General features: G+C 41.4%; 1 long non-coding RNA gene and 1 pseudogene across 2 annotated transcripts; both read right to left on the bottom strand.

Moving 5' to 3' along the window:
* Positions 1 to 2,244: 2,244 nt before the first annotated feature.
* Positions 2,245 to 5,494, bottom strand: LOC144292080 (glutathione peroxidase 1 pseudogene; annotated as a pseudogene).
* A 3,664-nt stretch (positions 5,495 to 9,158) lies between these two features.
* LOC144293492 (uncharacterized) lies at positions 9,159 to 24,245 on the bottom strand. Of its 2 annotated transcripts, none has more exons than XR_013360713.1 (3): positions 22,880 to 24,245; positions 10,778 to 10,809; positions 9,159 to 9,563 (listed from the first exon to the last, which is right to left on the bottom strand). It is a non-coding gene; the product is annotated as an uncharacterized LOC144293492 (long non-coding RNA). The 2 variants fall into 2 exon arrangements; XR_013360712.1 differs by having other exon boundaries at positions 9,159 to 9,323; positions 22,880 to 24,234.
* Between the last annotated feature and the right edge of the window lie 603 nt (positions 24,246 to 24,848).

The following is a 24,848-nucleotide window of genomic DNA, read 5'->3' as shown; positions in this document are numbered from 1 at the left end:
CTCAGGGTCCTGGGGTCGAGCCCTGTGTTGGGCTCCCTGCTCAGTGGGGTGCCTGCTTCTCCCTCTCCCCCCTGCTTGGGCTCATTCTGTCTCTCTCTCTCTCTCATAAATAAATAAAATTAAGATAAATAAAGAAGTTTTGTTGTAAAAGAAAGAAATGGGGCCATAGTTGGTGAGAGAAATAAGATCAAGAAAAAACTTTTAAGTTCAGAAAAATAATAGCATGTTTGTAAGTAGATGAGTGTGAACAATTGAGTAGATTTTTTTTTTTAAAGTGCCCCTGGACAGACCGGGGGCAGCACTGGAGTGATGTCCTCAGGAGGTGGACGAGGTGGGAGCCAGTGCCTGAGCGCAGGTAAGCTGTGGACAGGAGCTTGGCCACGGGGAGCACAGGTGCTGGTGCATGGGTGGCAGGTGGTGGCAGCTGTGGAAGTCCTCTTCTGACTTCTTCAGTCTTCTCAGCGAAGTAGGGAATGAGGCGGCATCTGCCGAGGGGACGATAGAGGAGGCAGTAGTGTTGGGATGGGACGAGGGGAGAGAAAGGGGACATTCCCCAGGGGAGTGGCACAGGCATCAGTGGCTCCCAAATAGCCACGTGCTCAGAAATCACGAGGCGACCGACCGGTTAACACACAGATCGCTGGGCTAGTGCCTGATTCACTAGGCCTGAGTGGAGTCCGAGAATTTGCTGACAAGCCCCAGGGCGACACCAGTGCTGCTGACCGAGGCACCCCACACTTCAGGAAATACACTGCTGATCGTGCCCCGTTCCTCGGGTGCAGAGTCAGGATGCCTGCAAGGACTCCGTGTCACCCCCACCCCCACCCCAGGGCCACAGGCTCGTGAGCCCCGGTCCGTGGCCTGGGAGTTTTTCTCCTGCCACATTCAGCCTGCTTTTTAGTTTAGTTGAGCTGAGTTGCTTTTTTCTATTGGTTGGCTTTCGTTTTTACCTTTCAAATTTTAGGGTCCTCTGATTATATGCAGCAGAGAGCTGCCCAGAGTTGTTTGCTGGGAGATTTTTGATGGCTGATTCCATTTCTTTACTGGTGACTGATCTGTTAAAGTTTTCTATTTCTTTCAGTTTCAGTTTTAGTAGTTTGTATGTTCTAGGACTTTATCCATTTCTTCCAGATTGCCCAGTTTCTTGGCATAATATTCCCTTATAATTGTTTGTATTTCTGTGGTGTTGGTTGTGATCTTACCTCTTTCATTCATGATTTTAAGTATTTGGGTTCTCTCTCTCTCTCTCTCTCCCTCCCTCCCTCCCTCCCTCCCTCCCTCTTTTGTTATGTCTGCCTAGGACTTTATCAATTTTATTAATTTTTTCAAAGAACCTACTCCTAGTTTTATTGATCTATTCTGTTTTCTTTTTATTTCTATATAGTTTATTTCTGCTCTAGTCTTTATTATCTCCCTTCTTCTGCTGGCTTTAAGCTTCATTTGCTGCTCCCTTTCTAGCTCCTATAGGTGTCAGGGTAGGTTGTGTATTTGATTGATACTTTTCTTGCTTCTTCAGGAAGGCCTGGATTGCTATATGCTTCCCTCTTACAACTGCTTTTGCTACATTTTGGACTGTTGTGTTTTCATTCTCATTTGTTTCCATGTATTTTTTTTTAAGATTTTATTTATTTTTTCATGAGAGACACACACACACAGAGAGGCAGAGACACAGGCAGAGGGAGAAGCAGGCTCCCTGCAGGGATCCCGACATGGGACTCGATCCTGGGACTGCGGGATCACGTCCTGGGCTGAAGGTGGCGCTAAACCGCTGAGCCACCCAGGCATCCCAGTTTCCATGTATATATATATTTTTTTAATCTCTTCTTTATTTCCTGGCTAACCCATTCATTCTTAAGTATGATGTTATTTTAACCTCCATGTATTTGTGTTCTTTCCTAATTTATTCTTTTCATTGACCTCAAGTTTCATAGTGTTGTGGTCTGAAAATATGCATGGTATGATCTCAATCTTTTTGTACCGGTTATGACCTGACCTGTGACCAGTATGTTATCTATCTGGAGAATGTTCCATGTGCACTCTAAAAGAATGTGCATTCTGCTGCTTTAGGATGAAATGCTCTGAATATATCTGTTAAGTCCATCTGGGCCAGTGTGTCATTCAAAGCTCTCATTTCCTTGTTGATTTTCTTTTTTTTTTCCTGACATCCAACAGTTTTTTAGAGAGACGACTTGGCTTGGGGAGAGGGTACTGGGATGGACAAGAAGCTCTCATCTCAGGGGATTTTCTTGGAAATTGGGCATTCCTCCAAGCAGATTTCCAGGAAACACTATCATGGGTGAAATCCCCAGAGGGTGGTGCTGTTACTGCCAAGCAGCAGAAATAGGCGGGTTGCTTAGGCACAGCTGGGCCCCTGGGACAGCAGGGCTTTGACATCAGGCTCAGTATTAATGGTTGGAAAGCAGGGGCTTTATCCGTTCACAGGCACACCATTTGGGCCCACCGGGAACTTCTCAAAATTCCAGGCAACATTGTTGTGCCATATCCTAGACCAAGTGATGAACTTGAGGGGTCATGAGCATAGTGGTGTTTTCACTGGGGGCAGAGAGAGGTGAAGAGGGTGTGTGTGTGTACTCTGTTCACCTCACACTTCTCAAAAAGTGTAAAGGCGGGCTCCAACTACCACCTGTGTGGGGGTGGGATGTACTTGAGGGAATTCAAGATCTCCTCCTTCCTGGCATTCCTGATGTTGGAACTGGTTGCCTGGGAAGCCAAGTTTGACCAGGCCCTGGGTCCAGGCACTGCTTTCCTTCATCTGGCACCACATTGTCAGTGAGCACCTCACCCCACAGAGAACCCAGGCTCACCGGCTCCCTGCCGGCCAGCAGGCGCAGAGAGAAGGCTTACACAGAGCAAGAGGCCACAGCCGCAAGGACAGTGGCCCCCGGTGGCACACATGCAGGCTGTGGGACAAGAGTGTGGACTTTTGTCCTTGTTGGTTTTCTGCCTTGATCATCTTTCCATGCTGTGAGTGGAGTGTTCAAATCCCCTATTATTACTGTATTATTATCAATGAGTTTCTCTATGTTTGTTATTAACTGATTTATATATTTTGGTGCTCCCAAGTTGGGGGCATAAATATTTACAAGTGTTAGATCTTCTAGACACTTTTATTATGATATAGTGCCCTTCTTCACCTCTTGTTATAAAATCTAGTTTGGTTTAAAATCTAGTTTGCCTGATAATAGGTATGGCTACTCTGGCTTTCTTTTGATGCCCACTAGCATGATAAATGTTTCTCCATTCACTCACTTTCAATCTGCAGGTGTCTTTAGGTCTAAAATGACCCTCTCATAAGCAGCATATAGATGGATCTTGTTTTTCTACCCATTCTGACACCCTATGCCTTTTGATTGGAACATTTAGTCCATTTACAGTAGGAGTGATTATTGATAGATATGACATGAATTTAGTGCCATTGTACTAACTGTAAAGTCATTGTTTCTGAAGATTTTCTGTTTCTTTCTATCACTTTTGATCTTTCAAAGAGTCCACTTTAATTATTCTTGTAGGTCTGGTTTAGTGGTAGGTCATGAACTCCTTAATTTTTGTTTGTGTGGGAAACTCTTTCTCTTTATTCTGAACAACAGCCTTGCTGGATAGAGAATTCTTGGCTACTATTTTCCCCTTCAGCACGTTGAATATATCACGCCATTTTCTTCTGGCCTGCCAAGTTTCTGTGGATAGATCTGCTGCTAACTTAATTTGTCTTTCCTTGTAAGTTAGGGATTTCTTTTCCCTTGCTGTTTTTAGGATTTTTTTTCTTATCTTTGTATTTTTGCAAATTTTACTGTGATGTGTCTTAGTGTTGGCCTGCTTTTGTTGATTTTGATGGGAGTTCTCTGTGCTTCCTGGATTGGATGTCTATGTCCTTCCCCAGATTAGGAAGTTTTCAGCTATAATTTGCTCAAATAAACCTTTCCCCGCCCTTTTCCCTCTCTTCTTCAGGGACTTCTATGATACCAATATTATTATGCTTTATGGAGTAACTGAGTTTCCTAAGCCTACACTTGTGATCCAATATTTTTCTTTTCCTCTTCTTTTCACCTTCATTATTTTCCAGAATTTTATCTTCTATATCACTTACACACTCCTCTGCTTTTTCCATCCCATGGTCATTTCATTCAGTCAATTTTGCATCTCAGTTATAGCATTTTTAAAAATTTCGGCCTGACTAGTTTTTAGGTCTTTTGTCTCTATGATAAGGGATTCCCTGGTGTCCTCTATGCTTTTCTCAAGCCCAGCTAGAATCCTTACGATTTTTGTTTTAAAGTCTGGATAAGGCATATTTACTTGTATTTGTTTCAGTTGGATCCCTGGCCATGACCTCTTGTTCTTTCTTTGGGGATGAACTCTTCCATCTTAGCATTTTGTGTAAGTCTCTGCTTCTCTGGGTTAGGAAAGCCTGTTATGTTTCCTGCATCTGGAAGTTATATTAAAAGAGGTCATATACTGTCTAGGGCCTTCAGGAAGTCTTTCTAGTATATGCTGTGTGTACTCTGCTGTGTTTTGACTGCTCTTTCCCTCAGGTTAGTCCTCTGCAGAGTTTCTCCTTGCCTGCAGTGGGGGGTGTTTGGACCTTGTCCAGTGTGTGCCAAGTTTTAATTAGGTGTGCTGTGGTCTGCTTGTTAAAAGAAGCCAGGGCCTATTTCCACTAGAGCTGAAGCTTTGCAGCAGTCTACACTTGGTAGACTTTTTCTTTTTGATGACGTATTTATTTATCTTGGAGAGAGAGAGAGAGAGAGAGAGAGAGAGCAGGTGGTGGGTGAGAGAGAGAGGGAGAGAGAGATTTTCAAGCAGACTCCCTGCTGACCATGGAGCCTGATGAAGGGCTTGATCTCAAAACTCTGAGATCATGTCTTGAGCTGAAATCAAGAGTCAGATGCTTAAACAACTGAGCCACCTGGTCACCCCTATGATCAGTAGACATGGGGCATGTAGGGTGTTTGTGCTGGGGGCCACTCCTGCTCTAGCTCTCAGGCAAACTTGCCCTAGTACCAAAGCTCTTGCAGAGTTTAGGGGGCATGGCTTGGTGTAAGAGGCTCAAGCCTCCACTCTGGGTGCTGTGTTACTCACTGAAGTCTGTCTGCTGATGGGCAGGGGAGAAAAATGGTGCCAGCCTGCTCCCTTGTCCCCAGAGTGAGGATTTTGCACCCTGCACCATGCAGAAAGCTCTCACAGAAGAGCAAGCAATCTCTGCTCATGTGTCCCAGGCATCCCTCAGATCCCTGCCTTAACCCCATCTCTGTCTGGGCCACATACCTGCCTGGCAGTGCACTGCACTTGTGTCTTATCTCAGGCATACAGGCTGAGTTTCAAAACTCCAAATTTTAGGGACCCAGGGCAGCATGGACTTGTGATCCTCTGGGGGCGGGGGGTGTCTCACCATGCTGGAGCTGGTGCCAATTTGTCCCAGAAGGGTAGTCATACCAATACACAGGAGGTTGGAGCTTAAAGTATAGCAAAACTCAGGCATCCAGGCTAGCTGCCCTCAGCAGGTGGCTCTGCCCCTGTGCTAATGAATGGCACCCACCACTCTCATCTCTTGAGAGGCAGTGCCACACCTCCAAATGCACTCCAAGAAAGGAACTATCCTTCCAGTGTGACCCGGGGGATCCAGAGACCATGCTGTCTGTTCCCAGGCTTCTGTCCTCTTTCTCTGTAGGAACACCACTGGCCGTGGCAGAGACTTCTAAAGCTTCAGTCTTTGAGCTCCACTGGTGGTAAAAATGTGTGATAATCAACCCCTCGCTTTCCCAGTCAAGGGTTTTGGGGAATTATTTTTCTTGTGCAATCCCCTGTGCACTGTGCTTGCTATCTCGGTCTCTCTCTCTCCTCTCTAAATAATCAGGGCTCTCTCCCCACTATAGCACCCATGATCCTTTTCTTCCCCAAATCATGAGTCTCCTCACATCCTGTTTTCCACAATGTGGTCTCTTTTCTCACTCTAGTTGTGCAGTTTGTTCTCTCAGTCCTCAGACTGATTTCTTGGGTGTTCAGAATGATCTGATATTTATCCAGCTGTGTTTGAGGGACAAAGCAAGCATTGGGTCTCCCTACTACTGTGCCATCTTAACCCCATCAACTCCAAAACTACTGAGTTATGACAAGAGACTGAAACTGATGGAAATTCTGGTCCATGTGGTACGATCTCATCATCCTCTCAGTCGGGGAACTGCTGAGTTCAGTTTCTGGGGCTCCTCAATCCCTGCTAAGATGACCCCACCTCCTGCCAGCAGGTGGCAGAAGGAAGTAGGGACAGTGAGCTGAGTGGCTATCTTCATCAGATAGTCCGACCTTCAATTAGATCCAGTGTCCTCTGGGCCAAAGACAGAACTTTTTTTTTTTTTTTTTGGAAAGAAGCTTCTGGGCAGCCAGGTGGATCAGCGGTTTAGCACCCTCTTCAGCCCAGGGCCTGATCCTGGAGACCCGGGATGGAGTCCCACTTCAAACTCCCTGCACAGAGCCTGCTTCTTCCTCTGCCTGTGTCTCTGCCCCTCTCTCTCTCTCTCTCTCTCTCTCTCTGTGTCTCTCATAAATAAATAAATAAATAAATAAATAAATAAATAAATAAATAAAATCTTAAAAAAAAAAAGAAAAAGAAAAGAAGCTTCCAACTTTGTGCTAGAGTTGGGGAGGAGGCTGTGATGCCACTGGGTAGATGGAGGAGGCATCTAGAAAACTGACTGGGGTCAAAACCAACTAGACTCAACCTCCTCACTGCCATCCAGAGGGCCTGGAGCTGTCAGTCCCAAAGCCTTGAGTGGGGTCTGGGTAACTGGCCAGGTGTCTCTTGCTCTCCTTGCTGGGGGCTCTGGGCTCACTTTGCCCCTCCTTCCTCCCATTGGCCTTCCTCTGCTCAGTCTTTAATCATTCATCCATTTGCTTTTCGGCTTCCCCAAATGTGTGGCTGTTTCTTCCCCTCTTGATCTCATGCTCTTTGTGAAAATACACTGGGGGTGGAGAGAGGGCATGGCTGCTTTCCAGTAGACTTTGGGAGGGAGCCCAAGTGTGCCCCTCAACCCTGCAGCTTCACTTTCCTGGCTTGAGGGGCCAGGAATGGCCCAGTGGTTTTGATCCCTCAATAGTTTTTGTCTCCATAATTTTCCTGGGACTCTTTCTAAACTATACTAAGCACTGCCCAGCAACCACAATCATCACAAATTGAGCAGAATTTAAACATCCCTCTACTTAATTGTCAGCATCACTGTCTTGTGTTCAAACAGGGACTAGTGAAGTATGGGCGCTGTTTCCTACCCTGCATGCCCCAGGCCACTCTGGTTTCAATTGTCTTGCTAACATCTTAGTTTTGTGATTTTGTTCCATATGGAAAGCCTACTATTTTTGTCAAATGGGAAAATTCATAAATGAAGAATGTCAAGTGTTTACAAAACACCAGAGTTTCTCAATCGTTTTATCATCACAAATATTAGCCATTTCTGAAAGAAGAGACCCTGAAGGTCAACAAGAGCAGAAGCTGGGTGGGTAGGGCAGGTGGGAAGAGAAAGGAAATGGGAGCTGCAATGGGCCTGCAGGACAGCTGCAAAGCAAGCCACCCTCCTTCCTTCCGCACTCAACCTCCCCTGCTTTGAAAACTAGTCAACCATACACAGGATGCTGACACCTGAAATTCCTGCATTCCACACCCAGAGAGAAGCTGTAACATTAAGGCGCCTTGGGGAGATGGAGGTACATTTTATTCAGTAGCTCATCAACATTTACAGGCACTGAGATAGGAATAGTCTCTAATGTCAGACTCTGGGTTCTAGTCTGGGCTTTGCCGCATTCAGTGTTTCCTTATGGGGTTGTTAGGGGGCAATTAAATAATCTGAGCAGAGCAGCTGACACAGAAAAAATGTTTGCAAAATCAATGTCACCTTTAGAGCTGAATTAGGGGTGATTCTCTAAGGAAAGAAGTTTGTAATAATGGAACGGGTTGCCTCTGCTACCCCAGAAGTAAGCCAGGTAGCTTTTATCATTCTTTTTCCATTCCAGCCCCATTTCCTTGCTTCTGGTAATCACGAGATCTTTCTTCAGGGCGCTCTTGCTCCTCCCCCTAGATGCTGCAGCTTCAGCACACACATATCCTACATATGGCTAGCTCTTCCAAAGAGATGTAGTATTTAATTTTAAACTAGCCCATTCTGAGTCATTGGTAATGTTCCCAATGGCCCACTCAAGGGGTATAGCAATAGGGATTCTTCACATCCTTTCTCCTAGGCATTCATACATTTAATGGGTTTAATCACTTGAGTGCATTTTATTTCTAATGTATAGTAATAATATCGATCACGTATTGAGCCAGACACTGTGTGAAGCACTTAATAAGCATCATTGCATTCAATTACCCCATTCAGGCCTTACAAAAGTCTGTGTGCAGGCTTCTGAGCCACATTTTACTAGCTATGAGGCAGCTTAGGATCAGGAGAGCAGCTCAGTGTTCAACCAGACTCAAATTTATGGGAGTAGCATCAGACATTTCAAGGTCAAGGATGAAAATGGAACTAATTTCCATTCTTGCTGAAGGGTGAGGGCAGTGAAGGAAGAGAACCCGTTAATATGAGCAGTACAGAGACAGCACAATAGCTAAAGCCTAGTGGACAGACAGTAATGGAATGGAATTACGGTCTTTCAACCACTCTTAAAGCAATTTAAGTAATGCCATTTTCCAAACCACTCTTTCTGATAATCTCTAGTTTCAGTTGCTTACTCAGGCCAAGCGTCCAAACCATCATCAAAGCTCTAGACCAGGGATCCCTGGGTGGTGCAGCGGTTTGGCGCCTGCCTTTGGCCCAGGGCACGATCCTGGAGACCCGGGATCGAATCCCACATCAGGCTCCCGGTGCATGGAGCCTGCTTCTCCCTCTGCCTATGTCTCTGCTTCTCTCTCTCTCTCTCTTTCTCTCTCTCTCTCTCTCTGTGACTATCATAAATAAATAAAAAATTAAAAAAAAAAAAAGCTCTAGACCAGAGCACATAATTTAGTAAATATATCAAATAAGTGAACTTATTTATTATTCATTTAAAGGTCAAGATCTTTGCAGTATTACTGATACCCCAAAATTTAGTGGGTTAAAAGAACAAAAAATGTATTATATTTATGTCCATAGAACAGAAATTCAAGATTAACTTACCTGAGCAATTCTGGCTTAGGTCTCTCGTGAGGTTGCAGTTAGATGTTGCCTGAAGCTGGAGGAGCATTTCCAAGATGGCTCGCCCACTTGACTGGCAATTTGGTGCTGTGCTGGCAGGAGGCCTCAGTTACTTTCTGTATTCATTTCCCGGAGCGTCCACAATCTGGGTGGCTTAAAACAATAGATTTGTTCTCTCACAGTTCCGGAGGCTAGAAATCTGAAGCACCAGTGTCTTCAGGGCCATGCTCCCTCTGGAGGATCTATAGGATCTGGTCCCTGCCTTTCTCCTGGCTTCTGCTGTTGCCAGCCATCCTTGGCACTCTTGGCCTTGCAGATTCATCACTCCAATCTCTGCCTCTGTCTTTACCTTTGTTCTACACTGTGTGTGTCTGTCCCTTTTTTTTTTTACACCTAGAGAGAGATAACATGTGTGTGCATGCAAGCTGGGGCGGGGGGGAGGGCAGAGGGAGAAAGAATCTTTCTTAAAAAGTTCTAATTTAAATTCAATTTAATTAACCTACACTATATTATTAGTTTCAGAAATAGAACTCAGTGATTCATCAGTTGCATACAATACTCAGTGCTCTCCTTAATGCCCATCACCCAATTACCCCATCACCCTACCCACCTCCCTTCCAAAAACAGTTTGTTTCCTATACTTAAGGGTCTCTTAGGGTTTGCATCCCTCTCTGTTTTCATCTTATTTTATTTTGAGGGAGAGGATCTTAAGCAGGCTCCACAGTCTCAGCACAGAGCCTAAGACGGGGCTCAGATCATGACCTGAGCCAAAATCAAGAATCGGATGCTTACCCGACTGAGCTACCCAGGCATCCTAGTCTGTGGCCCTTTTTTAACTCATATAAGGACACTAGTCATATTGGATCATGGGCCAATCCTGCTCCAGTATGACATCATCTTAACTGATTATATGACCCTATTTCCAAATAAAGTCATATCTGGGTCTAGAAAGAACATAAATTTGGAGGGAACAGTATCCAACAGAGTGTACTCTCCATGTGGGCCTCCTCATAGAGCTGCTTGAGAGCCTAAATGACATGGCAAATGCTCTCCCAGAGCAAGGATCTAAGAGAGCCAAGGCCATTCATTTATGGCCAGACATCAGATGTCACATACCATCACATCCACTGTATTGTATTCAGTGTGGGGCTTTAGACCAGGACACAAATATCAGGAAACTGGGATCACTGAGGGCCAGTTTGGAGGCTGGCTACATGATACACATTTCTCCACTTGAAAAATATATTCATCCCTTCCCCAGGTCTCCTAAATGCTCATCCCACTACAACATTGGCTTCTGTTAGGTTTTTAAACACAATGACCTTCAGGTTCTTAGCTCTTTTGTTTATCTGAACAACTGTCTGAGGTTTGACCCTAGAAGTTTCTTTTAACACAATTCTTAACAAAATATTTTATAGCTACACTCTGCCTTCCTTACACCATAGTTTTCTGAGATAAAGCTCTGCTTGGAAGCCATTTCTTAATTTTAACATTATTTGCCATATAGAGGTCTGAGAATTTTCAAAACCAGCAAGTCATGACCCCTTTATATTTAATAGTCCTCTCTTTAGCTTCTTTCTTAGCTCATATATATTTTGTAGACATACCTTGGAGATATTGCTGATCCAGCTCCAGACCCCTTCAATAAAGCAAATACCACAATAAAGTGAATCAAATGAATGTTTTGATATCCCAGTACATATAAAAATTATAATTACACTATACTGAAGTCTATTAACTATGCAATAGCTTTATGTTTGAAAAAATAATGTATATATCTTAATTAAAATACTTTATTATTAAAAAATATTAGCCATCATTTCAGCTTTTAGCAGGTCAATTCCTGATCAGAAGCCACCAAAGCAAATATAATAATAATTTAAAAGTTTGAAACATTCTGAGAATTACCAAAATATGACACAGAGATATATACTGAGCAAATGCTGCTGGGAAAATCGTGCCAATAGACTAACTTGACATGACCTTCAGTTTGTAAAAAATAAAAAAATAAAATAAAACAATTTGTAAAAAATGCAATATCTGCAGAGTGCAATAACGCAAAGTATAATAAAATGAAGTATGCCTGTACTTTAGAGTAAGAGGAAGCCAGACAGCATCTTGAAGATGCTACTTGGAAATCTTGTAAGTCAGTCAGTTTAATAGGTACATTTTCTACTCTTTTAGAAGAGATATCATGCATGCCCGGACTATTAAAAAGATTGTTGTGTCTGCTTTAGGTTTCTCTAGCTCTCTTTACGCATACATACTCATATATCTCCTGCATCATTTAAAGTGAGTTGTAGACCATACGACCCTTTACTCATCATGCATCTTCTAAAAATAATACCCTGACACATAATTACAATTCAATATCATATCTGAGAAAACTAGCAATGATTTTATAATACTATGTTGCATCTGTCTTTTAAGATTGTATTGTTGGGTCTTTTTTTAAATCAAGATCCAACCCAGGTGAATGCCGTATGTTTTGTTCATCTCTTCATCCCTACATGTGTTGTTTTTTTTTAAATTTGTTTTTATGACATTGACTTTCTGAAGACTCCAGTGTCTTAGAAAAACTTCCCCTGCGGATTAGTCTAATTCCCCATGGTGTCATTTAACATGTTTTGCCATCTCCCACTTCCTGTAACTTGGAAGCCTAGAGCTACATTTCCAAAATGGTAGCCACATATAAATATTTGACATTAAATTGCTTTATGAAGATTAACTTTAATTTAAAAATCTAGTTCCTGGGGATCCTTGGGTGGCTCAGTGGTTTAGAGCCTGCCTTCAGCCCAGGGTGTGATCCTGGAGTCCTGGGATCAAGTCCCACATCAGGCTCCCTGCATGGAGCCTGCTTCTCCCTCTGCCTGTGTCTCTGCCTCTCTCTCTGTCTCTCATAAATAAATAAAATCTTTTTTAAAAAATCCAGTTCCTCCATCTCACTGGCCTCATTTCAAGTGCCCAATAGCCACACGTAGCTAGTACCTACTGTATTAGTGCAAATACAGTACATTTCCACCATCGTAGAATATTCTATTGGATAACACTACACTTGAGAGTTATATACAGAATAAACATTTTTGGCATGACTACTTCTTTTTTTAAGTTTCTGTTTTAATTCCAGTTAGTATAAAGTGTAATATTAGGTTTGGATGTATAATATAGTAACTCAAAAATTCCATAAATCATCCTGTGCTCATCACAATAAGTGAACTCCTTAATTCTCATCACCTATTTAACCCATCCACCCTCCCCACTCCCCTTTGGTAGCCATCAGTTCTCCACAATTAAGAGTCTGTTTCTTTTTTTTTTTTTAAGATTTTATTTATTTATTCATGAGAGACATACACAGAGAGAGGCAGAGACACAGGAGGAGAAAGAAGCAGGCTCCCTGCAGGGAACCTGATACAGGACTTGATCCCAGGACTCTGGGATCACACCCTGAGCTGAAGGCAGATGCTCAACTGCTGGGCCACCCAGGCGTCCCAAGAGTCTATTTCTACATCTGAAACTAAGTATGTACTTTATGTTGGCTAATTGAATTTAAATAAAAAATATGCCAAAAAAAGTATTTTTCTTAATTTGTTTTTTTTCTTCCTTTGCTATTTTTGTTTGTTTGTTTCTTAAACTACACGTGAGTGAAATCATATGGTATTTGTCTTTCTCTGACTTATTTTGCTTAAGATAATACCCATTTGTGGTATTATGTATACCATAATACCTCAGTGCATCATTGCAAATGGCAATATTTCATTCCTTTTGATGGTTGAGTAATATTCCATTGAATAAATATCCCACATCTTCTCTATCCATTCATTTGTTGATGGACATCTGGGCTTTTTCCATAGTTTGGTTACTGTGGACATTGCTGCTACAAACAAGAGGGTGCATGTACACCTTCACATCACTAGTTTTGTATCCTTTGGATAAATACCTGGTAGTGCAATTGCTGGGTCTTAGAGTAGTTCTATTTTTAAAATTTGAGGAACCTCCACACTGTTTTCCAGAGTGGCTGCACCAGTTTGCATTCCCACCAACAGTGTAAGAAGGTTCCATTTTCTCTGCATCCTTGCCAACATCTGTTGTTACTTGAGTTGTTAATGCTAGTCATTCTGACTGGTGTGAGGTGGTATCTCATTGTGGTTTTGATTTGTATTTCCCTGATGATGAGTGATGTTGAGCATTTTTTCCATGTGTCTGTTGGCCATTTGTATGTTTTCTTTGGAGAAATGTCTATTCATGTCTTCTGCCCATTTCTTGACTTGATTTTTTATATTTTTTTGGGTATTGAGTTCAAGTTCTTAGACTTTGGATATGAGCCCTTTATCTGATATGTCAGATATCCTTTCCCATTCCATTTTGTAAGTTGTCTTTTATTTTTGTTGATTGTTTCGCTCACTGTGCAAAAACTATTTATCCTGATGACGTGCAATAGTTCATCTGCTTTTGTTTCTCTTGTCTCTGGAGATGTGTCTAGGACGAAGTTACTGTGGCTGAGGCCAAAGAGGTTGCTGCCTGTGTTCTCCTCTAGGATTTTGATGGATTCCTGTCTCATATTTAGGTGTTTCATCCATTTTGAGTTTATCTTTGTGTGTGGTGTAAGAAAGTAGCCCAGTTTCATTCTTCTGCATGTAACTGAATTTTCCCAACACCATTTCCTGAAGACACTGTCTTCTTTCTATTGGATCTTCTTTCCTGCTTTGTCAAAGATTAGTTGACCATACGGTAGAGGGTCCACTTCTGGGCTCTCTGTTCTGTTCCATTGATCCCTGTCTTTGTGCCAGTACCATACTCTCTTGATGACTATAACTTTGTAATACAACTTGAAGTCTGGTGTTGTGATGATTCCAACTATGGTTTTCTTTTACAACACTACTTTGGCTATTCAGGATCTCTCTGGTCCATACAAATTTTAGAACTGTTTCACCTCTGTGAAAAATGCTGGTGTGGGACACCTGAGTGGCTCAGCATTTGAGCATCTGTCTTTGGTTCAGGGCACGGTACTGGGTCCTGGGATCGAGTCCCACATCAGGCTCCCCTTAAGGAGCCTGCTTCTCACTCTGCCTATGTCTCTGCCTCTCTCTGTGTCTCTCATGAATAGATAAAATCTTTTAAAAGAAATGCTGCTGTTAGTTTGATAGGGATTGCATTGAATGTGTAAATTGCTTTGGGTAGCATAGTCATTTTAGCAACATTTTTTCTTCTAATCCATGAGCATGAAATGTTTTTCAATTTCTTTGTGTCTTCTTCAATTTCTTTCGTAAGTGTTCTATAGTTTTCAGAGGACAGATCTCTGACCTCTTTGGTTAGTTCATTCCTAGGTCTCTTTTGTTTTTTTGGTGCAATTGTAAATGGGATTGATTCCTTGATTTATCTTTTTGCTGCTTCATTGTTAGTGTACAGAAATGCAACAGACTTCTGTGTATTGATTTTATATCTTGCCACTTTGCTGAATACCTGTATCAGTTCTAGCAATTTTTTGGTGGAGTCTTTCGGATTTTCTACAGAAAGTATCATGTCATCTGTGAAGAGTGAAAGTTTGACTTATTTGCTGATTTGGATGCCATTTTGTTGTTGTTGTTGTTGTTGTTGTTGTTGTTGTTGTCTGATTGCTGAGGCTTGGACTTCCAACCATGGTGAGAGTGGGCATCCATGTTGTGTTCCTGACATTAGGGGTAAAGCTCTTAGTCATTGTAAGTCTTTTGTGTATGCCTTTTATAATAATGAGGTATACTATCTCTGTCCTTACACAGTGGAGAATTTTTATCAATAAAGGATACTATATTTTTTCAAATGCTTTTTCTGCATCTACTGAGAAGATCATATGGCTCTTGTCCTTTCTTTTATTAATGTGATGTATCATGTTGATTAATTTGCAAATATTGACCCATCCTTGCAGCTCAGGAATAAATCCTACTTGGCCATGGTGATAATCCTTTTAAAGTACTGTAGGATCATATTTCCTAGTATTTTGTTGAGAATTTTTGCAACCATGTTCATCATGGATATTGATCTGTAATTCTCCTTTTTGATGGGGTCTTTGTCTTGTTTGGGGGATCAAGGTAATGCTCATAGAATGAGTTTTGAGGTTTCTATTTCTATTTTTTGAAATAGTTTCAGAAGAGAAGTACTGGTTCTTCTTTAAATGTTTGGTAGAATTCCGCTGGGGAGCCATCCAGCCTTGGACTCTTGTTTGTTGGAAGATTTTTGATTTTTGATTACTGATTACTGATTCAATTTCTTTGCTGGTTATACATATGTTCAGGTTTTCTATTTCTTCTTCTTTCAGTTATGTTAATGTATATGTTTCTAGAATTTCTTCCAGATTGACTAATTTGTTGGCATATAATTGCTCATAATATTCTCATAATTATTTGTATTTCTTCATTGTTGGTTATGACCTCTTCTCTTTCATTCATGATTCTATTTACTTGGGTGTTTGGGGTTTCTTTTTGATAAGTCTGGCTGGGGGTTTATCGATCTTATTAATTCTTTCAAAGAACCAGCTTCTAGTTTTGTTGATCTGTTTTTCTTTTCTTTTGATTGATTTCTGCTCTAATTTAATTATTTCCCTTTTTCTGCTGGCTTTAGGCTTCATTTGCTCTTTCCCCAGCTCTTTTAAGTGTAAGTGTAGGTTGTGTGTTTGAGACTTTTCTTGTTTCTTAAGTAAGGCCTGTATTTCTATATACTTCCCTCTTAGGACTATCTTTGCTACATCCCAAAGATTTTGGACTGTTGTGTTCTCATTTTCACTTGCTTCCATGTATTTTTTCAACTCTTTAATTTCTAGGTTGACCCATTCATTCTTTAGTTGGATGGTCTTTAATATCCATGTATTTGTGGTCCTTTCAAATTTCTTCTTATGATTGAGTTCAAGTTTCAAAGAATTGTTGTCTGAAAATATGCAGGGAATAATTCCAATTTTTTGGTACTAGTGGAGACTTGATTTTTTTAAAACGGTTTTATTTATTTATTTATTTATTTATTTATTTATTTATTTATTTATTATTTTATTTGAGACACACAGAAAGAGGCAGAGACATAGGCAGGAGAGAAGCAGGCTCCCTGCGGGGAGCCCAATGTGGGACTCAATCCCAGGACCCCAAGATCACGACCTGAGCCAAAGGCAGACATGTAACCACTGAGCCACCTAGGTGCCTGAGACCTGATTTGTGACCCAGTATGTGGTCTATTCTGGAGAATAGACTTGAGAAGAATGTGTATTCTGTTGCTTTAGGATGAAATGCTCTGAATATATCTGTTAAATCCATCTAGGCCTGTGTGTCATTCAAAGCCCTTGTTTTCTTGTTAATCTTCCACTTAGATTATCTGTCCATTGCTGTGAGTGGGGTGTTAAAGTCCCTTGCTATTACTGTATTATTAACAATGAGCTCTTTTAATTTTATTTTTAACTGATTTATGTATTTGGCCTCCTCAATGTTAGAGACATAAATATTTACAATTGTTAGATCTTCTTGTTGAATAGACCCCATTATTATGATATAGTATCCTTCTTCATCTCTTCTCTCCCCTTCTCCCCACTTTTAATCAGGAGGTGTCTTTGGGTCTAAAATGAATCTCTTGTAAGCAGCATGTTGATGGGTCCATTTTCATATCCTGTGTCTTTTGACTGGAGCATTTAGTCCATTTACATTCAGAGTAACTATTGAAAGATATGTATTTAGTGCCATTGTATTTCCTGTATAGTCACAGTTCCTGTAGATTGTCTCTGTTCCTTTCCTTTCTTTGTTACTTTTGGGTACTCTCTCTGCTCAAAGGATCCCCATTAATATTTCTTGGCTTGGTGTTCACAAATTCCTTAGTTTTTGTTTGTCCTGGAAACTCTTTATCTCTCCTTCTATTCTGAATGACAGCCTTGCTGGATAAAGTATTCTTGGCTGCATATTTTTCCCATTTAGCACATTGAATATACCATGCCAGTCCTTTCTGGCCTGCCAGGTCTCTTCAGACAGGTCTGCTGCCAGGCCTTTGTGTCTATCCTTGTAAGTTAAGGACCTCTTGTCCTGAGCTGCTTTCAGGGTTTTCTCTTTATTTTTGAAATTTACAATCTTCATTGTTATATGTTGAGTTGCTGACCTATCTTTATTGACTTTGAGAAGAGTTCTCTGACCTTCTGGACCTGAATGCCTGTTTCTTTCCCCATATTAGAGAAGTTCTCACCTATAATTTGTTCAAATAAACCTTTTGCCCCTCTCCCCTACTCCTCATCTTCTGGGACCTTTATAATCTAGATTGTACTTTGCTCTATGGAATCAGTGAGTTCTGTAAGTCTCCCTTTGTGATCTAGTAGTTTTTTTCTCTCTTCTTTTAGCTACCTGTTTCCATCATTGTATCTTCTATATCACTGATTCTTTCTTCTGCTTCATTCATCCTCATTTTTATGGCCTCCATTTGGGGCTGCATCTTGGTAATAGCATTTTTAATTTCTGCCTGACTAGATTTACTTCTTTTATTGCTACAGTAAGGGATTCTCTAGTGTCTTCTATGCTTTTATTCAAGCCCAGCTAGTATCTTTAAAGTTGTTTTAAATTTTAGTTCAGATATCTTTCTTATATCCGTATTGATTGAATCCCTGGCTATGAGTACTATTACTGCCTGCTCTTTCTTTTGGGGGTGAATTTCTCCATCTTGTCATTTTTCCAGAAAAGAAAGGAAAAAAGAAAAAAACAATAAAAACAACAACAATGACAACAAACTTCAGGAAGTGTTTGTAGTGTAAGCTGTGTACACCATGCTGTTGCATTTTGGCTGCTCTTTCCCACTGGTCCATCTTCTACAGAGTTCCTCCTTGCTTGGAGTTGGGAAGTGTTTGGACCTTTAACTAGGTGTGCTTTGATTTGTTTGTAAATATAGGCCTGTAAAAGAAAAAAGAAAAGAAGGGGGGAAAGCCTGATCCAAGATGAGGGAAATGGAAAAGGAACAAAAGTGCAAACAGACAAAAACTATAAGCCTGATTCCAAAGAACAAGAAAGAAAGAAGGAATAAAAGAGTAAGGAAAGAAGAAAAGAGAAAAAAAAATAAGAAGCCTGATCCAAAAAAAAATAAAAGGAAATTAAAAAACCAACAAATGAACAAAAATTTATAAGCCTGATACCAAGAAAAAGGATGAAGAGAAAAGAAAAAAAAAGAACAAATATATATATATATAAGATAAAAATACATATAAAAGATAAAACATGGAAAATATATTTTTTAAAAGATTTTATTTATTTATTCATGACAGACAGAGAGAGAGAGAGGCAGAGACACAGGAGGAGGGAGAAGCAGGCTCCACGCCAGAAGCCCGATGCGGGACTCGATCCCGGGACTCCAGGATCACGCCCTGGGCCGAAGGCAGGCGCCAAACTGCTGAGCCACCCAGGGATCCCCAAACATGGAAAATATAAAATAGAAATATTTAAAATTTAGAAGAGGAGGAAAATACAAAAAGAAAACACCATCTTCCCCTATTCCCACAGGAAGCTAGTGTCTTGGAGCATTCTTTAACAGGAGACTTGGTAGATGTGGGGGCCTGTGTTGGTCTTTTTTTAAATTTTATTTATTCTTTTTAAAATTTATTTTTAATGTATTTATTTTTATTCATGATAGACATAGAGAGAGAGGGGCAGAGACACAGGCAGAGGGAGAAGCAGGCTCCCTGAGGGGAGCCCAATGTAGGACTCAATCCCAGGACCCCGGGATCACGCCCTGAGTCAAAAGCAGATGCTCAACTGCTGAGGCACCCAGCTGCCCCTGAGCTTCTTCTGAGGGAGAAGCCTGCTGAGCTGGCTTACAAGGTTACTGACTCCTTTAAAGATGCCCCTGCCAGGTGCGGGGGGGGGGGGGGGCGGGGGGGGGCAGGTTTTAGCATAGGGAACTCCAGACTCCACTGGACATGCTGTGTTTCTCTCTGAAGTCTGACTGTTCTGGGGCAGGGGGACAGGGAGGAGGAAAAATGTGTCATCACTCTGCCTTTTTGTCCCTGGGGAGGGAAACTCCTGGCTACCAATGTTTCGGAGGCCCTCAGAAAAGCAATCTCCTGTGCCCTGGGCTGTCATCAGTTCTTTGCCCTTAACCTGTCTATTCCTGGGCTGTCAGCACTCCTGGAGCCACAGATGTTTTGTACTTTATCTCAGGCTAGTGGCAGAGATTCAAAACTCCAAGTATTTTTGTTTTTTGTTTTTAATTTAAAAAAATTTGTAAAGATTTTATTTATTTGAGAGAGAGGGTGAGTGAGAGAGAGAACATGAGCAGAAGAGGGTGCCGAGGGAGAATCATACTCCCCACTGAGCAGGGAGCCCAACGCAGGGCTCAGTCTCGGGACTGTGGGTTCATGATGCTTAACTAACCGAGCCACCTGGCATTCTCAAAACTCCAGATTTGAATGGACCTGGCAAAGTGTGGGCCCACTCCCTTGCCCTGGAGGAGAGCCCTGGGGCCTGCACCGTCCCATCCAGTCCCCGAAAAAGCAGTTGCATAGTGTCAAGGAGGAGGCTAGAGATTATTGTAATGCTCGGCGAAAGCTGGAGCTGCGTTATAGGCTGTCGGGCCCTCCTCAGGCCCCTACTCCGTTCTGTCCCAGAAAAGCAGTCTCAGAGGCTTGAGTTTATTGTGGGAAACCTTGAAACGCAGCAGCCAGGTGGTCTGCAATCTGCCCTTGTGTCTGCTCTCTGCTCAGTTCTGCTGCAGAAAAGCAGCCACTCGGTGCACACACAGAAATTTAGGCCTACTGCGGCTCACCGTCAAAAGTTGAGAGGTTTTCTTCCTTCTATGTGCATCTCTGATCCTACTGTTGAACACCATTCAATGGTTCCCAGCTGGTCTCTTGTCCTTGGAGAAGCAGAAGATGCTTTTCCAAATGTACTCTGGGAAGGGGAGTGATCTCTCCCAGTGTGACCCAGGGGATCTCCTCAGCGTGGCCCATTATGTGATCCCTGCCCCCTGTGCTCTCTCCCACTTTCTCTTTCTCCCTGACTTTGCTCTGCCAAAAGGGTTTCCTCTCCTTTGCAGCCGCATGGCTTTCCTCTCCCTCAGTTCACATCTTTGAACATCGCATCTGCCACATTCTCCAACTGTGCAGACTTTCTTAATCCTCAATCCTTAAACTTTAATTTGTAGTTATTCAAGGTGGTTGGATGTTGATCTCCCCGTGTTGGAAGGACGAGGCAAGCCCATGGTCCTGCTACTACTCTGTTGTCTTACTTCCACCCCATCTCCTATTACAATCTTTAAGTCTATCTTGTCCCATATAAGTATTACAATTCTTGATTTCTTTTTTTATAAATTTATTTTTTATTGGTGTTCGATTTGCCAACACATAGAATAACACCCAGTGCTATTGCACACCTCAGTGTCCGATTTCTTTTGATATCCGCCTGCATGATAGCTGTTTCTCCATCTCCTCACTTTAAATTTTCCAATTTCTTCTGATCTAAAATGAGCCTCTTGTAGGCAGCATAAATATGGGTCTTGCTTTTATTTTTTTGATCTCATCTGTCAACTTATGTCTTTCGATTGGAGTGTTTAGTCCACCTACATTCAAAGTAATTATTGACAGATATATATTTATTGTCATTTTTTTATTTGTTTTGTGGTTGTTTCTGAAGATTTCCTCTAACCCTTTTTTGTCTTTCTCTCTTTCTTGGTTTGCTCATTTCTTTAGTGATATGTTTGGATTTCTTTATCTTTATTCTTTGCATATGTATTAGTCTTTTTTGATTTGTGGTTACCATTAGGTTTGTATATAACCCCATCTGCATGTAACCATCCACATTAAGTTTATGGTCATTTAAATTCGAACCCATTCTTTACACCTCTCCTCATGTTTTAGGTATATGCTATTATATTTTATATCCTTTCATTTTGTTAGGTTCTTGACTGACTTTTCTTTTTTTTAAGATTTTATTTATTTATTTATGAGACACACAGAGAGAGAGGCAGAGACATAGGCAGAGGAATAAGCAGGTTCCCTGCGGGGAGCCTGATGTGGGACTCAATCCCAGGACCCCAGGTTCACACCCTGATCCAAAGGCAGACTCCCCTGAGCCACCAGGCATCCCTTGACTGACTTTTAATAGATATATTCATCTTTACTGCTTTTGTATTTCCTATCTCTATGCTGTCACTTTTGGTCTTTTCCTTCCACTCAAAGTGTCCCTTTAAATATTTCTTGCAGGGCTGGTTTAATGGTCATGAACTCCTTCAGTTTTTTGGAAATTCTTTATCTCTCCTTCTATTCTAGATGATAGCCTTGCTACATAGAGTATTCTAGGCTGCAGATTTTTCCCATTCAACACTTTGAATATATCATGTATCTCCCTTCTAGGTTGCAAAGTCTGTTGAATAATCCCCTACTTGTTTTATGCGTTTTCCCTTGTAAGTTACTCGTGTGTGTGTGTGTGTGTGTGTGTGTGTGTCTCACTGCTTTTAAATTTTTTCTTTATCACTATATTTTGCCAATTTAATTACAATAAGTCTTGGTGTGGGTCTGCTTTTTGTTGATTTTGATGGGAGATCTCTGTTCCTCCTGGATCTGGATGTCTGTTTCTTTTCCCAGATTCTGGAAGTTTTCAGCTATTGTTTCTTCAAATAAATGTTCTGCTCTCATTTCTTTCTCTTCTGCACTATATGAGTGTCATTAAATTTTCAGTCACTGAGTTCCCTAAGTCAATTTTCATTTTGCATAATTCTTTTCTCTCTTTTGATCATCTTACTTCCATACTCTTCTAGATATTAATTCATTCCTGTTTGTTTCAGCCTGCTGCTCCTTTCATCAAGCATGTTTCTGATTTCATTTATTGTGTCCTTTATCTCTGCTATGTTATTCTTTATCTCTGTATTAAGGGTCTGACTCATGTTTTCCCCTCTCTTCTCAAGTCCAGTGAGTATTCTTATGATCATTACTTTAAATTCTTTATCAGACATGTTTCTTTCATTTGTTTCACTTAGTTCTCTGGCTGCGGTCTTGTTTTTTTCCCTCATCTGGTCTGTCTTTTCATCTTATTTAAGTCTCTGTGTTTTAGGAAAGTCAGTTACTTCTGTTTTTGAGGCTAACAATCTTATGAAGAAGAGGTCCTGTAGTGACTTGCCATGTAGTTCCCCTGTTCTCCAGGGCCTGGCATTTCCAGGAGTGTCTCCAATGTGTGCGGCATGCACTCTGCTGTTGTATCCTGGGCACTTTATCCTTAGGCCAGACATTTGCAGAGGCTCTCTGACTGTCATGGGCAATGTCTGGTGCCTGGCCTGAATGGGTCATGCTTTAACTAGGTGTGCTCTGGTGTGTTTATGAAATGAATTTTGTTGCCACTGCTACCAGAACTGAGGTTCTGCAAAGCTTATGAGTGGGGAGACACAGTGTGAGCATTGGTTTGGTGGTCATCTGGGGCAGAGGGTCCTCTGGCCTGGGACTGAGGCAAATGCGACTGGGAGGTGTAGCTCCACAGGAGTAGGAGTGACTTGGCTTGGTGTATGCTAGTGAGGTAGTGAGTATCCATGTTGTGTTGGTTCTGACAGGTGGCTTTGTATTTATGCTGAGGGTCTAGGGAGGGAAATGTCACCTGCCAATTTCTTTGCTCCCAGAGGGATCTCTCTGGGAATGCTATCTCTCTGAGACATACTTTGAGATGAGCAAATAACCTCCCCACTATGTCCCAGGTACTCTTTAGACAACTATTTTGACATTGTACATTCCTAGACTGTTTGCCTACCTTTTCTCCAAGAGCAGCTCCAATGCTTCTGACTTCTTCCAGAGCTAAGCATCCTAACTTTTAAACTCCAGGAAGGTACACATAAATTGTGTACATGTTATTAGAAATATCAGACTCTCCCCCACTCTATGCATCCTTCTCTGGTCCCATCAGCCTGGATCCTATATCCTGTGATGGAAAAGGTTTCTAAGGAAAATAAAAGAGAATAAAAGAATTTTAGATCTGAAAGGAAATTTCAACATCATTTTCACAAACGTCTGAGGAAACTGAAGCCCACAGAGGCTCAAAACTTGTCCTAGGTCAACTGATGCTAGTTTGAGGCAAAGAAATGGCCTTAGAAAAATGTCTTCTTACTACCAGCCAGATTCATACATCAGAGTTGAGAATATCATGTGGAAGCTGAGATCAGTTAGTATTGCTAACCCTATAACTAATAATCATAAAAACACCTTTTAGTGTTAGACACTGTATTTAAAAACATAAAAATACAGTGTTAGGCACTGTATTTTAGTCTTTTTTAAAAAATTACTTTCCATAATTCTCACACCCACCCATGAGATGCAGTATGAACAGAAAGTCTGAATAACAGGAATTTATTTTTTCAGGTAATAAAAAAATGGTTCACTGGTTCAGCAATTCAGTGATGTGAAAGCAGGTACCTCTGTGATTATCTTGGTGATTCTTTCCATCTTGGTCCTAGAGTAGCTGATGCAGCTTTAGAAATCACATCAATGATGAAAGCTGAATGAACTAGTATGTGGTAGTGCCGGTGACTTCAGTCTCATTCATGAGAAAAGTCCAGTCTATCCCAGAAGCCCCAGAGTAGACATGTACAGTATCTTTCATTGGCTAAAACTGTATCACATGATCAATCATATGAATATGATGGGAAAATGACTATGATGGGCAGCTCTTCCAGCTTCGATAGAACAGATAGGCAAGGGAATGGTAGTAGGAGGTGTTCCTTGCCTCATGGGTCAGATAAGAAAGCTGATGCTCAGAGTGGCAAAACACTTCTCGCAAGATCACCCAGTGAATAAGGCGGAAATGTTTTGACTACAAAGCTCATGATGAGTAAGGCATGCTCACTGAAGAACGGTGATGAAAACTGATGTTGATCTGAACACTTTAAGAAGAGACAGAATCTGTGTATCCTCAAGAACAGAGGAGAGCAAGATGTTGCTACTTGAATAATGAATTGAAGAAGGCCTTTCAGAAGAAGAGATGCCTGCTGGTATTCACACATGTTTGGTAAGCGGATATCTTAAAAGATTTCTATGCATTCCACCCTTAATATATATTTAGTGCTGTATGTCATGTATCTATACATTTAATACTATACACGTCCAATGCTATATTTCACATATATTTCATAAATATTTAATGCTATTTCATATTCTTCCTAGCCTTCTCTTTTCTTTTTTTTTTTTTTTTTATTTATTTATGATAGTCACACACAGAGACAGAGAGAGAGAGAGAGAGGTGCAGAGACATAGGCAGAGGGAGAAGCAGGCTCCATGCACCAGGAGCCCGATATGGGATTCGATCCCGGGTCTCCAGGATCGCGCCCTGGGCCAAAGGCAGGCGCTAAACCTCTGCGCCACCCAGGGATCCCTGCCTTCTCTTTTCTATGAGAGCTTAATCTTGCCACTCTTGGTCTTGCCAATCACACACCCCTCAAGAAAATGTTCCCCACAGTTGGCGAGGAATGCATGTGATAAAATAATGCAAACTGGAACAAAAAAAATTACCCCTTCAAATTGGTAATTTTATATAGACTAATGATTATATACAGTGTTGGCAAAGGCTGGTGGAATAAATCAGTAGTCTTTCTAAAGTTAATGTGTATCAAAAGCCCTAAAAATCTATATATACTGTGACTTAGCAATTCAAAAAAATAAATGTCGATGCATATAAAAATTAGTAATAAGCATGCTCAGTGAAGTATTATTCACAATAGAGAAAAATG

Source organism: Canis aureus, chromosome 21, assembly GCF_053574225.1.
Source record: "Canis aureus isolate CA01 chromosome 21, VMU_Caureus_v.1.0, whole genome shotgun sequence".
Lineage (NCBI taxonomy): Eukaryota > Metazoa > Chordata > Mammalia > Carnivora > Canidae > Canis > Canis aureus.
Note: the sequence above shows the minus strand (reverse complement) of the source record. Positions and strands in the feature narration are given on the sequence as shown.